We start from the raw sequence: 15287 nt of genomic DNA on the forward strand, positions 1-15287 counted from the left end.
TATAAGGGAGTAGAGAGACTTCCAGGATTGCAAAATATTCATTTACTCATTTCTCGATAATACAAACACGGGGTTTTTCACTAGTCAAAAACGCTAGATAAAACATCGATCTAGGGCGCTATCTGCCTCAAAAGTCCTATTTTTTCGTTTACGAGGCGTAATTTGCATTATTCGGCAGCATGTAGCTATGAAAATAGCTATACATATGCGCAGTTGTATGCTTCCGAATAATGCAAATTACGCCCCTTAATATCTCTGTCAGTTATGTATGTATGAAAAATCTCTTCAAACAAAAGTTGTAGTATATAAGGAGGTGGATATAGTATCAGAGAAAAAAAATTTTTTGAAAGTCATTATTTCAAGTTTTCAAGGTCACGGATGTTTTTCTATCAACAACTGTTTATGCTATATATGGATTCTTAAAGAGAAAATAGACAAATTCAACGATATATCATAACGTCTATTTATGTCAAGATTTAAAAAATTCAAAATTTTCATAATTTGCTGCGCCTCATTTTCCCATCATCCAATCGGCCCCAACATTTTTCCAGATCATTTTCTCAACATTTGTTACAATTCTGGTTTACGGGACCAAAAAATTTCATGGTCGAAAAATAAGGTCCACCCTAATGTACATATACGTGAATTACGAGAAACAGTAAAGGGTGCTTAACGTCGAAGAAGAAAATCCTGGTAATTAAAACTTAATATGTACTACATTCTACGTTATTAGGATAATTGTAGTTTAATTATGATACATTTTATAAGCAATGAAATTAGAGCATCATTGCGAAAAAAGATGAGTTTACAATAACCTCAATATTTTATGAAGTTCTATTATAATTATAGTTATGACTGTATTTTTTTATTATAGGAAGACAGAAGATCAAATAAACTTGTGTATGCTAGTATAAAATCAATTTATATATATTATACAATTTATTTTATTATTTGTTTGACAACTAATAAATCTACAAATTGTTTCATAAACTAAAAAATACTTCCTGCATTTTCGTATTCTCCAATCAGTCCAAATAAATGAGGTATTAATATATTTTTATTAATGCAATTATGACAGTAACAAAACGTTTCTATTTTAAATGAATACATATTTTGAACATAGTTTTTATATTTTTAATTTTTTGGAAGGTTAAAAAATGTAATTAAAAAAGTAATGAAAAATAAAAATAAAAAAAAATCCCCGCTGCACGGGGACTCGAATGCTAGCTCCAGATTGAGATTCATACGCTCGACGGCTCGACAGTCGAATTTCAGTTTCGTTTCCGTAAGCCGTAAAGCATGGCAACATGGCAAGTGCTAAAAATAGATTGCGGCTGGCACAAGCGCACAAGCAGCGCACACGGATATAGCAAAGTTACGCTGGTGAGTGTAGCGCGCGGGCGCGTTGCTAACACGATACATACAGTGTCTTCTGCACCGACGAAATGCCGCGTCGGTGGCCTCCTGTTTCTCACTCCAGTCAGAATATATCCTAGAGGGCGTAAGAGAACACCGAAAAATTTTAGGCTCGCCAACTCCCGTAAGGCTGGCAGTCTTTAATAGTATCTCGTCGGTGCCGCCAACTCCCGTAAGGCTGGCAGTCTTTAACAGTATCTCGTCGGTGATTCAGTCACATGCAAGGAGAGAAAACGAAAAAAAAAAATAATCTGTGCATAATAAAAATTCTCTGCATCGATTGCAAGAGATGGAAGCTAAGATTAAAATGTCCCCATGCAAAAAAAGACAAAGTGTCGTATAAGGGAAAAGAAAATTTACTTTTTCTTATTTTTTAATACGCCGCAGGGAGTTGGTAAAGACACATGGACAATGACACAAGGAATATATATATATATATATATATATATATATATATATATATATAATAAATATTATAATTTTTTATTATTACTATGCTTTATTATTGGACGAACACCTAAATATCTTTTCAGGTTATTGTGATGCAAACATATTTGTTACGTAATGTGCACGGTGTGCCAGATATTTGGTCCATTGACACCATGCACATTACGTAACAAATATTTTTTGCATCACAATAACCTGAAGAGATATTTAGGTGTTCGTATTTAAACGGAACACCCTGTATATTGTGATTATTACACGTTGTTGCCTCTGCTTCCCGAAACTTGTGGCCCGTAGCACGTTCTGGCATAGGTGGGATACCTAAAAAATACAAAGAAAATCAGTAATATACAATATATGCATGTGTGTTGAATGGCATAATTAGATATACGTACCACGCGAAAAATTAGAGGTCTTCCTCTTCCCCGGTTGCCGCAGCTTCCTTCTCCTCCTTCCCTGGATAGCACATTATATTTATCCTCCGTTCTGTAAATTAGATTTTCAATTACACAGTGAGTAAAGGTGAGTATTTAATCTTCTTCGCTTATTGCTCATCTCAACGAATTTTCTAATTTCTGGTGCTACAATTACAAAAGGTCTTCTGACGTTTTTGATCAACTAATATACCTAACTGATTCAAATATTGCAATGATATTTATAAAAAATCGATTAAAGTTGAACTACAAACAAAAGAATGTACTACCAGAAATAAAAAAATTCGATGATGAGAAGCAAGTGAAGAAGATTAAATACTTGCCTTACTGAATTGGTTTAAGCCATCATTTTGCCGATTTAGAATATTGCTAAGCTAATTCTAATCTGAATGGGCCAAAGCTGAATTGTGTTGGATTTGTTTAAAGTGATAAATGATAATAATGATAATGAAAAGAGAGTGATAAAGTGATAAAGAAACAAACTCTTTACTATTTTGGACTCTACATTGAAGTGAACATACTCGCCCCGTAGCACCTCATACGTGATGGCAAATGGCACTGTCGCGTGGTGTGCCGACAAGCGTTCTCACGCTTTTTCACGCGAAGATTTTGGGAGACATTTGAGCAAAATGAAACCGATTAACCAATATAAATATGTACAAATACCTTCCTTTCTTCCTTCCTTCCACGTAGTGTACGTAATCCAAGTAATCCACGTAATCACATAATCCAAGCAAGTCAATCTAATAAATAGTCAAATAGTCAAATGCCGCAACGCAGACCGCACTCGCGAGTGTAACATGTAACCACAGAGCGAAGTTATGTAAATATATCTGTGATTGTGTCAAGAAAAACGCTGCATGTCACAATTTCAAAAAATTTCAGTTTATGCATTTATTGAACTTTATAGTGTAGAATTAGGTATTTACCAGAAAAAACGTCACGAAAATCAATTCAAAAGGCTCGAAAAAATAATACAATTTATAACCAATGTCCTTGTCAAAGCATTAGTGATCAAAACTTTAAACGACAATATCTCGAAAGTGAAATTACAATGTGACATGCGGCGGCGTCCTCCTGACAACCACAGATATTACGACCGAGCTAAACGAACGAGAACTTGAGAACTGTTGAGAGCAGTGATGCCAGAATCGGGGACGCGAGGACGCTTCCCCTCCAGCACAGGTTCCCCCTCTCTGACGGACCGTCCTCGCCGTAGCTTCTGCTGCGCACGCGCTACACACGAACGTACTTCTACTCTGCCCGTGTGAGTGCATGCTCGATTGCACGCGCGCTACACACAAGCGTACCTCTACCATGTCCGTGTGACTACCTGCTCGACCGAACGCGTCGGCGACGCGTTCCTTCGATTTTCACCAATTTTCATGTTGCCGAAGTTTCGGAAGCACGAGTCGGAAAGTCGGGATCTGGAGACGGCGCACATTTGAATCCCGGGACGGCGCGGCGCGGCGCGGTGCACATTTTGCTATAACTTTTGATCTAAAAAAGATATCGAAGCGAAATTTGGACTAAATTTTTTTTTAAAAAACCGGGTTTAATGGTTAATCCTAAAATATGTTTTGTATTTCTTAAAAAATTTTTCTCGTTGATTTTTAAAGTTAAGGTAGTCCAGAAGGCCCCCAACACAAATTGATTTTTAGTCGAACCATGCTCAATAAACAATTACGAAAAAATTTATAAATATTAATTAAAATTAAATAAAAATTAAAATATTATAAATTATGCAGACATGTTTAAAAAAATTGAAAATCTCGAAACATTCGAAGAAAATGCATATTTCGTATTGAACTTTCCGAGATACCAGTTTTATAAAAATTCATTAGTCCGATATTATTGAAACAATTGTCCTTAATTTTTCTCAGAATTTTTTATAAATTGTATCGTTGTTAAAAAATCAAAATCAATTTTTTCGATATTTCTTTGTTGATGTATTATGTAATACTGAATATTTTTATAATCAGAAAAATAATGTACAGACTTGATAATGCAATATAAAATATTTTATTTACGTTATATTTCAATATACATATGTGCATCACTCCGAACAATTTTGGTAATCACATAATTATTGTAACGACATTTTACATATATCAGGTCGTTAAGTATGAAACTAGACAAATAAAACACAAATTTCAAACACATTTGTCAAGTTTCATACATCTCCGGTTACGAAAATCGATTTTAAATGGTCCCTGCCTTTCTGTAACATAACAAAAAAAAATAATTAGTTAAAGTCATGATTGCAAAGTATAGAATAAAATATTAATGTATAACTTTATAGTATAGTTTATACTTATCTTTTCTTTGAAGTCATTCACTTGAATCTGCTAATATTGATTTTACGTTGTCCAGAAAGTCCACTCCAGCTGACACACACGCGATTTTGAATGGGCCTCTGCCTTTCTATAGCATAAAAAACACATAGTTAAAGTTATAATTATACAAAGTACAGAATGAAATATTAATGTAATCATATACTTATCTTTTTTCTTTCAAGTCATTCTTGAATCTGCTAATATTGATTTTACGTTACCGCGATTTTAAATGGTCCTCTGTCTTTCTACAACATAAAAAAAACACATAGTTAAAGTTATAAGTACAAAGTACTTACAGAATGAAATATTAATGTAACGATACACTTCGATTTTCTTTGAAGTCATTCTTGAATCTGCTATTTCATTACCGCTGACACCCACGCGTTGCTATATTCAAAGAAAAAGTAGACCTAATTAAAATCGTAATTCTAATTGCAATCTTGTAGGACTCAATATAAATAGTAACGTATACTTATCTTTTTTCATCGATGAATATGGTCACTCACTAAAATAAATTCCTAATAAGATAAAAAAATGTTAAAAACCCATTAAAAAGTATTAAAAACGCGACAAAGAAACTGGAGGCTGTTTACTATAATAATAATAATAATAATAGTATTTTATTTCCCATTTCGGGGTATAAACGCGGACCTCCGCTCCGCTTACAAACTTCACCTTCCTTATCGCTTCATTCTTAACTTAAATTTACACTTAAACACGAGAGAGAGAGAGAGCACACCGTTCACTCATTTCTCACACATTCTTCTTCACTCATTCACACACTCTGGACCCCCGGTTCCGCTGGTCATCCTTTCTCTCATCTCTTCCACTCTCTTCATCCATACTGGAGGCTGTTTACTATATGAACTAAACTATCGAACGATTAACGAAGAAAACACGACCTCACTAGTTCGAAAACGAGTGCAAAGTTAATTGATTATAACTTTGCGAGGGCGATGAATTTTCATATAAATGCTTTCCCGACATAAGGGATAAATGTCTGTCATCGACAAATGTGTTTGAAATTTGTGTTTTATTTGTCTACTTTCATACTTAACGACCTGATATATGTAAAATGTCGTTACAATAATTATGTGATTACCAAAATTGTTAGGAGTGATGCACATATGTATATTGAAATATAACGTAAATAAAATATTTTATATTGCATTATCAAGTCTGTACATTATTTTTCTGATTATAAAAATATTCAGTATTACATAATACATCAACAAAGAAGTATCGAAAAAATTGATTTTGATTTTTTAACAACGATACAATTTATAAAAAATTCTGAGAAAAATTAAGGACAATTGTTTCAATAATATCGGACTAACGAATTTTTATAAAACTGGTATCTCGAAAAGTTCAATACGAAATATGCATTTTCTTCGAATGTTTCGAGATTTTCAATTTTTTTAAACATGTCTGCATAATCTGAAAAATCTGAAAAAAATCTCAATCATGTGTGCTATTAAGTGGAATATTTATAAATTTTTTCGTAATTGTTTATTGAGCATGGTTCGACTAAAAATCAATTTGTGTTGGGGGCCTTCTGGACTACCTTAACTTTAAAGATCAACGAGAAAAATTTTTTAAGAAATACAAAACATATTTTAGGATGAACCATTAAACCCGGTTTTTTAAAAAAAATTTAGTCCAAATTTCGCTTCGATATCTTTTTTAGATCAAAAGTTATAGCAAAATGTGCACCGCGCCGAGCCGCGCCGTCTCCAGATCCCGACTTTCCGACTCGTGCTTCCGAAACTTCGGCAACATGAAAATTGGTGAAAATCGAAGGAACGCGTCGCCGACGCGTTCGGTCGATCAGGTAGTCACACGGACATGGTAGAGGTACGCTTGTTTGTGTAGCGCGCGTGCAATCGAGCATGCACTCACACGGGCAGAATAGAAGTACGTTCGTGTGTAGCGCGTGCGCAGCAGAAGCTACGGCGAGGACGGTCCGTCAGAGAGGGGGAACCTGTGCTGGAGGGGAAGCGTCCTCGCGTCCCAGATTCTGGCATCACTGGTTGAGAGTTGAGAGAATAACTGAAAACTGCTGAAAACTGAACGGCAGTTTCCCCTTCCCTGACGTATCGTCGTATCCGTGAGCGGTGTCGACCGCGCTTGCCCGTGTTGGTGCATGTTCGATTGCACGCGCGCTACACACAAACGTACCTCTACCATGTCCGTGTGACTACCTGCTCGACTGATCGACGTCGACGCGTTCCTTCGATTTTCACGTTGCCGAAGTTTCGAAAGCATGAGGCGAAAAGTCGGAATCTGGAGACGGCGCGCATTTGAATCTCGGGCACAGCACGCGGCGCGACGCACATTTTGCTATAACTTTTGATCTAAAAGAGATATCGAAGAGAAATTAGGCCTAATTTTTTTTGAAAAATCGGTTTTAACGATGTAAAAAGAAATATATTTTGTATTTTTTAAATAATGTTTTCGTTGATTCTTAAGGTATAGCCGGAAAAGATGGTCAGAAGTAACCAACCAAATTTGTTTTTAGTCACGTCATGTTCAACAGAAAATTATGAAAAAATTCATGAATATTCTACCGAATAGCATACACTACTGAGATTTTTTTCAAAATTTTTGGTTGCAAAATCGATTTTTAAACAAATCGGAAAACATAAAATTGCCGATTTTATGTATACAGGGTGTCTCAAAATTAGGTCCGGAGCCGAAAATGGGAGGTTCCTGGGATCATTTCAAGCGACATTTTCCTTTGAAAAAATGTCGTCCGCGGCTTCGTTAACGAGTTATTAACGAAAAACACGGACCAATCAGAGCGCGAGCTAGACGCGTGCAGCCCGGCGCGCCGGCAGCCGAGTGTCGGTGGCACGCCGCGATGTCGTAACGAACAAAAGTTTCTCGATGATGTGAATCCTCGCCAATTTCGATAAGCTTTGGATATGTTGTCAATACCATGATTCTGAACAACATTTCCCTTTACAGTTTCTGTCGATCGGCTTTAGTTTACGATATTATTGTAAAAATTTGTAATTGTAAATCGATCGATGTACTATTTCCTATCCGATTTCGATAATCTTTGGATATGTTGTCAATACCATGATTCTGAACAACATTTCCCTTTACAGTTTCTGACGATCGGCTTTAGTTTACGATATTATTGCAAAAATTTGTAATCGTAAATCGATCGATGTACTATTTCCTGTCCGATTTCGATAAGCTTTGGATATGTAGTCAAGACCATGATTCTGAACAACATTTCCCTTTACAGTTTCTGACGATCGGCTTTAGTTTACGATATTATTGTAAAAATTTGTAATTGTAAATCGATCGATGTACATACTATCTCCTCGCCGATTTCGATGAGCTTTATTTCAAAGGAAAAAGATATTTAAAACATCGAATTTATAACATATTTCAAAGTCATCGAAATCGGTGAGGACCCATATCATCGGGAACTCTACCCGAACGATAGAAGAAGCACAAACTTATTGAATTAAAAACTCACTTATTCAGCCGTAAATCCATTTGACTACCACATATAACCATCACACTTTTACATAATTGTTGAACTCGTAGCACACTTTTATAACTCGTATCGATATCGAACGAAATTACTTACTCCGACGCGGAAAGAGTTCGATGCTCTTCGCGATGCCGCGCGAAACTGTGCTCTTCCAGCATACAATGTATTCGATGAAGGCGTCGTTTAAAACAAATGAAATCGTTCCCAAGGAGATATTGATTTTTCGAGAATCATATGGCATTGATTTTTCGAGAATCATATGTTTCTCGAAAACACCGATTCGAAGATTATGTAAAAGTGTGGTGGTTGTATGTGGTAGTCAAATGGATTTACGGCTGAATAAGTAAGTTTTTAATTCAATAAGTTTGTGCTTCTTCTATCGTTCGGGTAAAGTTGCCGATGATGTGGGTCCTCACCGATTTCGATGACTTTGAAATATGTTATAAATTCGATGTTTTAAATATCTTTTTCCTTTGAAATGAAGCTCATCGACATCGGCGAGGAGATAGTATGTACATCGATCGATTTACAATTACAAATTTTTACAATAATATCGTAAACTAAAGCCGACCGACAAAAACCGTCAAGGGAAATGTTGTTCAGAATCATGGTCTTGACAACATATCCAAAGATTATCGAAATCGGATAGGAAATAGTACATCGATCGATTTACAATTACAAATTTTTACAATAATATCGTAAACTAAAGCCGATCGACAGAAACTGTAAAGGGAAATGTTGTTCAGAATCATGGTCTTGACAACATATCCAAATATTATCGAAATCGGATAGGAAATAGTACATCGATCGATTTACAATTACAAATTTTTACAATAATATCGTAAACTAAAGCCGATCGACAGAAACTGTAAAGGGAAATGTTGTTCAGAATCATGGTCTTGACAACATATCCAAATATTATCGAAATCGGATAGGAAATAGTACATCGATCGATTTACAATTACAAATTTTTACAATAATGTCGTAAACTAAAGCCGATCGACAGAAACTGTAAAGGGAAATGTTGTTCAGAATCATGGTCTTGACAACATATCCAAATATTATCGAAATCGGATAGGAAATAGTACATCGATCGATTTACAATTACAAATTTTTACAATAATATCGTAAACTAAAGCCGATCGACAGAAACTGTAAAGGGAAATGTTGTTCAGAATCGTGGTATTGACAACATATCCAAATATTATCGAAATCGGATAGGAAATAGTACATCGATCGATTTACAATTACAAATTTTTACAATAATGTCGTAAACTAAAGCCGATCGACAGAAACTGTAAAGGGAAATGTTGTTCAGAACAATGGTATTGACAACATATCCAAAGCTTGTCGAAATTGGCGAGGATTCACATCATCGAGAAACTTTTGTTCGTTACGACATCGCGGCGTGCCACCGACACTCGGCTGCCGGCGCGCCGGGCTGCACGCGTCTAGCTCGCGCTCTGATTGGTCCGTGTTTTTCGTTAATAACTCGTTAACGAAGCCGCGGACGACATTTTTTCAAAGGAAAATGTCGCTTGAAATGATCTCAGGAACCTCCCATTTTCGGCTCCGGACCTAATTTTGAGACACCCTGTATATTGTATTATAAGGCAATTACAGAATAGGTAATGTCAGCATTCTACTATATCATTCTTCTTCAACTTGACGAATATCTCGTCGATTGTGGAACTTTTAGCGCTGTGGTATATCAGATCACTGTAACTTTCACGTTATCCCAGCGCTCGTTGCGCCCGGTTACCGGGCTCGCTGAATAGCACAGGGGCTGGCAGTCTTTAATAGTATCTCGTCGGTGTTGGCGGGACTCGAATTTTTCGGTGTTCTCTTACGCCCTCTAGGATATATTCTGACTGGAGTGAGAAACAGGAGGCCACCGACGGCATTTCGTCGGTGCAGAAGACACTGTATTGGTATCGTGTTAGCAACGCGCCCGCGCGCTACACTCATCAGCGTACCTTTACTATATCCGTGTGCGCTGCTTGTGCGAGCCACAATCTATTTTTAGAACTTGCCATGTTGCCATGCTTTACGGCTTACGGAAACGAAACTGAAATTCGACTGTCGAGCCGGCGAGCGTATGAATCGCAATCTGGAGCTAGCCTTCGAGTCCTCGTGCAGCGAGGATTTTTTTTTATTTTTATTTTTCATTACTTTTTTAATTACATTTTTTAACCTTCCAAAAAATTAAAAATGTTAAAACTATGTTCAAAATATGTATTCATTTTAAATAGAAACGTTTCGTTACTGTCATAATTGCATTAATAAAAATTGGTATATGATAACACGTTGATGGTATTTATTTGGACTGATTGGAGAATACGAAAATGCAGGAAGTATTTTTTAGTTTATGAAACAATTTGTAGATTTATTAATTGTCAAACAAATAATAAAATAAATTGTATAATATATATAAATTGATTTTATACTAGCATACACACAATTTGATCTTCTGTCTTCCTATAATAAAAAAATACAGTCATAACTATAATTATAATAGAATTTCATAAAATATTGAGGTTATTGCAAACTCATCTTTTTTCGCGATAATGCTCTAATTTTATTGCTTTTCTCGAATGTCCATTTCCTTCCGAGACAGTGGCGTTTCTAGGTGTAAATAAAAAATGTTGATATAAAATGTATCATAATTAGACTACAATTATTCTAATAACGTGGAATGTAGTACATATTAAGTTTTAATTACCAGGATTTTCTTCTTCGACGTTAAGCACCCTTTACTGTTTCTCGTAATTTACGTATATGTACATTAGGGTGGACCTTATTTTTCGACCATGAAATTTTTTGGCCCCGTAAACCAGAATTGTAACAAATGTTGGGAAAATGATCTGGAAAAATTTTGGGGCCGATTGGATCATGGGAAAATGAGGCGCAGCAAATTTGAAAATTTTGAATTTTTTAAATCTTGACATAAATAGACGTTATGATATATCGTTGAATTTGTCTTTTTTCTCTCTAAGAATCCATATATAGCATAAACAGTTGTTGATAGAAAAAACATCCGTGACCTTGAAAACTTGAAATAATGGCTTTGAAAAAATTTTTTTCTCTGATACTATATCCACCTCCTTATATACTACAACTTTTGTTTGAAGAGTTTTTTCATATATACATGACTGACAGAGATACGGAAGCATACAACTGCGCATATAGCTATTTTCATATCTACACATGCTGCCGAATAATGCAAATTACGCTTCGTAAACGAAAAAATAGGACTTTTGAGGCAGATAGCGCCTTAGATCGATGTTTTATCTGGCGTTTTTTTTTACTAGTGAAAAACCCCGTGTTTGTATTATCGAGAAATGAGTAAATGAATATCTTGCAATCCTGGAAGTCTCTCTACTCCCTTATATATATATGTATATATAAATAAATTCATTAATACGCTCCAATCTACAAAAGAAAAACAGTTATAATATCGGAAAAAGAAGTTATTATGAATAATAAGTAGTCTGACTGAAACATAGACTGAAGGTGGTCAATGATACCGCTGAACGGGGCGTTAAACTAATGGAGGATCATAATAAAATTTTATATAGAAACAAAGAGGAGAAATAATATATACTATACAAACTGTGTGATGGAATATCGACAGCAGTATCCTGACGCCACAAAACAGATTTGTCAAAGGATTTTTAAATATTTTTTAATATAGAGAGAAACACCTGATCAATCCCTGCATGATTAATTGCTTTTTTAAGAGGCATTGAAGACTGCTTATTGACTGAGAGTTATTAAATTTTTCATTTTTCTCAGAGTCAGTAAGTTCTTTATTTTTCTCGGAGTCATTAAGTTTTCCATTTTTCTCGGAGTTATTCAATTTTTCATTTTCCTCAGTGTCGTCAAGTTTTTTCATATAGTCCAGTCGGCAGGTCGAAAAAAAGGCGTCTACCTGGAAAGTATTCCGAACTTAATGAAATTTTGACACGTCATTTAGGGGTACTCTGGGGTGTCGAATCTCAGTTTTCGACCTCGAGGACCCTGTGCTAACTTGGGGAGGGGAAAAAACCACGATTTTTATTACCTTGTTTTGGTTTTTCGCCTATTACTCAAAAACTGTGGGTCCTCAGAATTTTTGTTTTTCATTTTTGGAAAGAGCATTAAATTTCCTTCAAATTTCACTGGTCAATCTATTTTTTTGACCCAACAGGCACCGATAGACAGGCGTTCAAAATTAGGAAATGTTTCTCAAAATGACATTTTGAGCCACGCATTGTGACATTTAGCAGGCAATTGCAAGTTTTTGGCTCATAACTTTAGTTTTTCAACATATCTATATATAATCTTCATACTACGGATACCCCTTACATTTTCACTATTAACTGGGGAGGATAGCACAATTTATTTACTTCAACCGAGTGGATTCAAGCCATTTTATATTTTTGTTGGTGTTATGTTTAATAGCAATATAGATATTAATAATAAAAAAAACATCCCCGATCGGACCCCGCCGTCGTTTTTTTCAGTTTTTGAGTAATAGGCGAAAAATCAAAACAAGGTAATAAGAATCGTGGTTTTTTCTCCCAAGTTAGCACAGGGTCCTCGAGGTTGAAAACTCAGATTCGACACCCCAGAGTACCCCTAAATGACGTGTCAAAATTTCATTAAGTTGGGAATACTTTCCAGGTAAAAGTACCTGGCGACTAGACTATACGCGCTGTCGTAAAAAAAGTTCTGGTATGTTGATAGTCTAAAAATATGATCACAATGCTATTTTTCAATTTCTCTAAAAAACCTGCATTTGTCGAATTTTTGCGTGTTTTTCACTTTGTGTAATTAACATTTTCAACCAAAAAATCGGGAAAAAATCTCAAATATCAATTTCAATTAAATGCAATTATATGATTAAATTAATGCAAGTAAATGGGGAAAATGGACCGAAAATTGAATGGCACAACGACTGTTTAAATAATTCGAAGGAATATCTCGTCCGGCTAGGCCCTTCATTCCAAATTGTAATATTCCAATATTCCAATATCATTTTAAATATATTCAAGTACTATTTAAAACTATTAATGAGTTTTAACAACAAAATATTTTAAATAGAAAACTAAATTTTGACATATAAGATAAGATTATAGCAAGCTTGCTATAAATGTCGAAAACTCGAGTCTGGCCAGAGACATTCAATTTTCAGGAAACACTATTCTATGATGACGAACGGAGAAAAGGGAAGTGAAGCTCGGGGGCTTCGGTCGCCGTGGAGTGGAGTGAAACATTGTAACATGATACGGGTCGGGTCGGGTATATCGGTGTGAGATTACTAATCAAACAACTGTAACGTCCGAGGTCGGGCGTTAGAAGGAAAAATGGGAACGATTCGGATTCGCGCTTTCGATTTCTCGCTCGCGACTCGCGGTGACGTGGGAGAGTACCACGCAGATCCCGGTCCGAGTGAAATTTTATCGGTATTTTGATATTCGATCTCGAGAGAGGTTTTGATTCGGGATTTAGGGGGGCGCCCGAACGGCTGGACCAAGTCCGCCTAATTCGGGTTGGATCGTTGGCTCGAACGGCTGGACCAAGTCCGCCTAATTCGGGTTGGATCGTTGGCTCGGACGGCTGGACCAAGTCCGCCTAATTCGAGGGAGAAAAGGATAGCGGGTTCTTGTAGATACGCGATTTTCACTTCACTCGCACTTCGTTCCTGTCGCACGCACACACGTCACTTTTTGAGTAGATTGTTGTAAAACCGTACGTGAATCGTAAGGAGAATTTGGTAAACGGAGGCGTTCTCTCAGATCACGGGTGTTAACTATAAATACTTTATAGCGTCCCGATTTGTTCATCAATGAGAACTGGTTTATGGAATTCGGAACGTTGTAAGCGTAGATTAGAAAAGCTACGCGAATATTGAATAGATATTCTGTGCTACGTTCGTGACTCTAGATTAAACAATCTCGACCGACTGACTGACGATTTTGAAGTGCTCGAAATAAATTAATGAATTTGTATCTGACTGACTAAGAGACTAAGAGACTAAGAGACTAAGAGCCTAAGAGCGACTAAAAAGAAGAGAGAGAGGTTCTCTGCTCTCCGGTCCTGGCTTTTATAGGACTGTTGCCAGGTGGGTTTGTGGTGGGGAGATAATAGGAAGAATTTCGTGGTTGAGAGAGCAGGCAGTGGATCAGTGGGGGAAACAATAAGATCTTATGCCTGAGTGAGCAGGCCTTGAAATTGTTATTTCCAAAATCATTGAGGCTTGACGAGATCGCATTCCAAAGTGATGACGTCAGATGAAATCTTGTCAGACTTTAATATTAATTAATTATGCGTTTGTTTGTGACGCAAATATAAGGAGCGAGTCCGGTGACGGACGTTAGGACGTTACACGTCACCCCTCGGAGAAAAAAAGAGAATTCGTTCGCAAAGCAAACGAATTTGATTTTTTTTTTGTTCGCTGAACGCGATAGACTCCCGCGAAGGGAGTGGAAAATACCAAGAAATTGCAAGGAGTAAGAACTAAAATGGCACTCACACACTGCTAACTGCAGTTGTGGAGAAAGAAAAGAAATGAAAATGTAGGCTCACATAGCGCAAACTGCAGCTATGGAGGATGAAATGAAAAGAAAAGAGAATGTAGGCTCACATAGCGCAAACTGCAGCTATGGAGGATGAAATGAAAAGAAAAGAGAATGTAGGCTCACATAGCGCAAACTGCAGCTATGGAGGGTGAAGTGAAAAGAAAAGAAAATAGTTATATGAGAAGATTGGAGTTGGGACGGCCTAGTCGATGGTCACCACTTCTATTTCTGGCCGTGGTGGAGGCGACCCTGGACACACCGTACTTGTCCTTGGATTCCAGTAGTGGCCTGCTGGAATATCGATCACCGATCTTATGGTGGGTTTCCCTCGCGGTTTTGGCAACCAATTGTCGGGGTTGTCCGGTCGCACGTCCACTATTCGCAGGTCCTCCAGTCGGTGTTGGCGGGTAGGGCCCTGTTGTTCCGGTGGAATTCGTATCCGGAATGGAATGTACACAATGGTGTCTTCTTTTGTTTCCGGCTTGATGATCTCCGGAAATTTAAAGTTCCTCGGATCCCCCGTCTCATCCTTCGCGTGGAAGGCTCGTAGCATCTTCCTGATTTGGATTCTTCTGCCCGCTCGGTG

General features: G+C 36.7%; 1 long non-coding RNA gene across 1 annotated transcript; it reads right to left on the reverse strand.

The window, feature by feature from the left end:
* Positions 1–1988: 1988 nt before the first annotated feature.
* LOC143219511 (uncharacterized) lies at positions 1989–3670 on the reverse strand. Its single transcript, XR_013011367.1, has 3 exons — positions 2961–3670; positions 2256–2346; positions 1989–2181 (listed from the first exon to the last, which is right to left on the reverse strand). It is a non-coding gene; the product is annotated as an uncharacterized LOC143219511 (long non-coding RNA).
* Positions 3671–15287: the final 11617 nt, after the last annotated feature.

This window comes from Lasioglossum baleicum, unplaced genomic scaffold, assembly GCF_051020765.1.
Source record: "Lasioglossum baleicum unplaced genomic scaffold, iyLasBale1 scaffold0034, whole genome shotgun sequence".
Classification (NCBI taxonomy): domain Eukaryota; kingdom Metazoa; phylum Arthropoda; class Insecta; order Hymenoptera; family Halictidae; genus Lasioglossum; species Lasioglossum baleicum.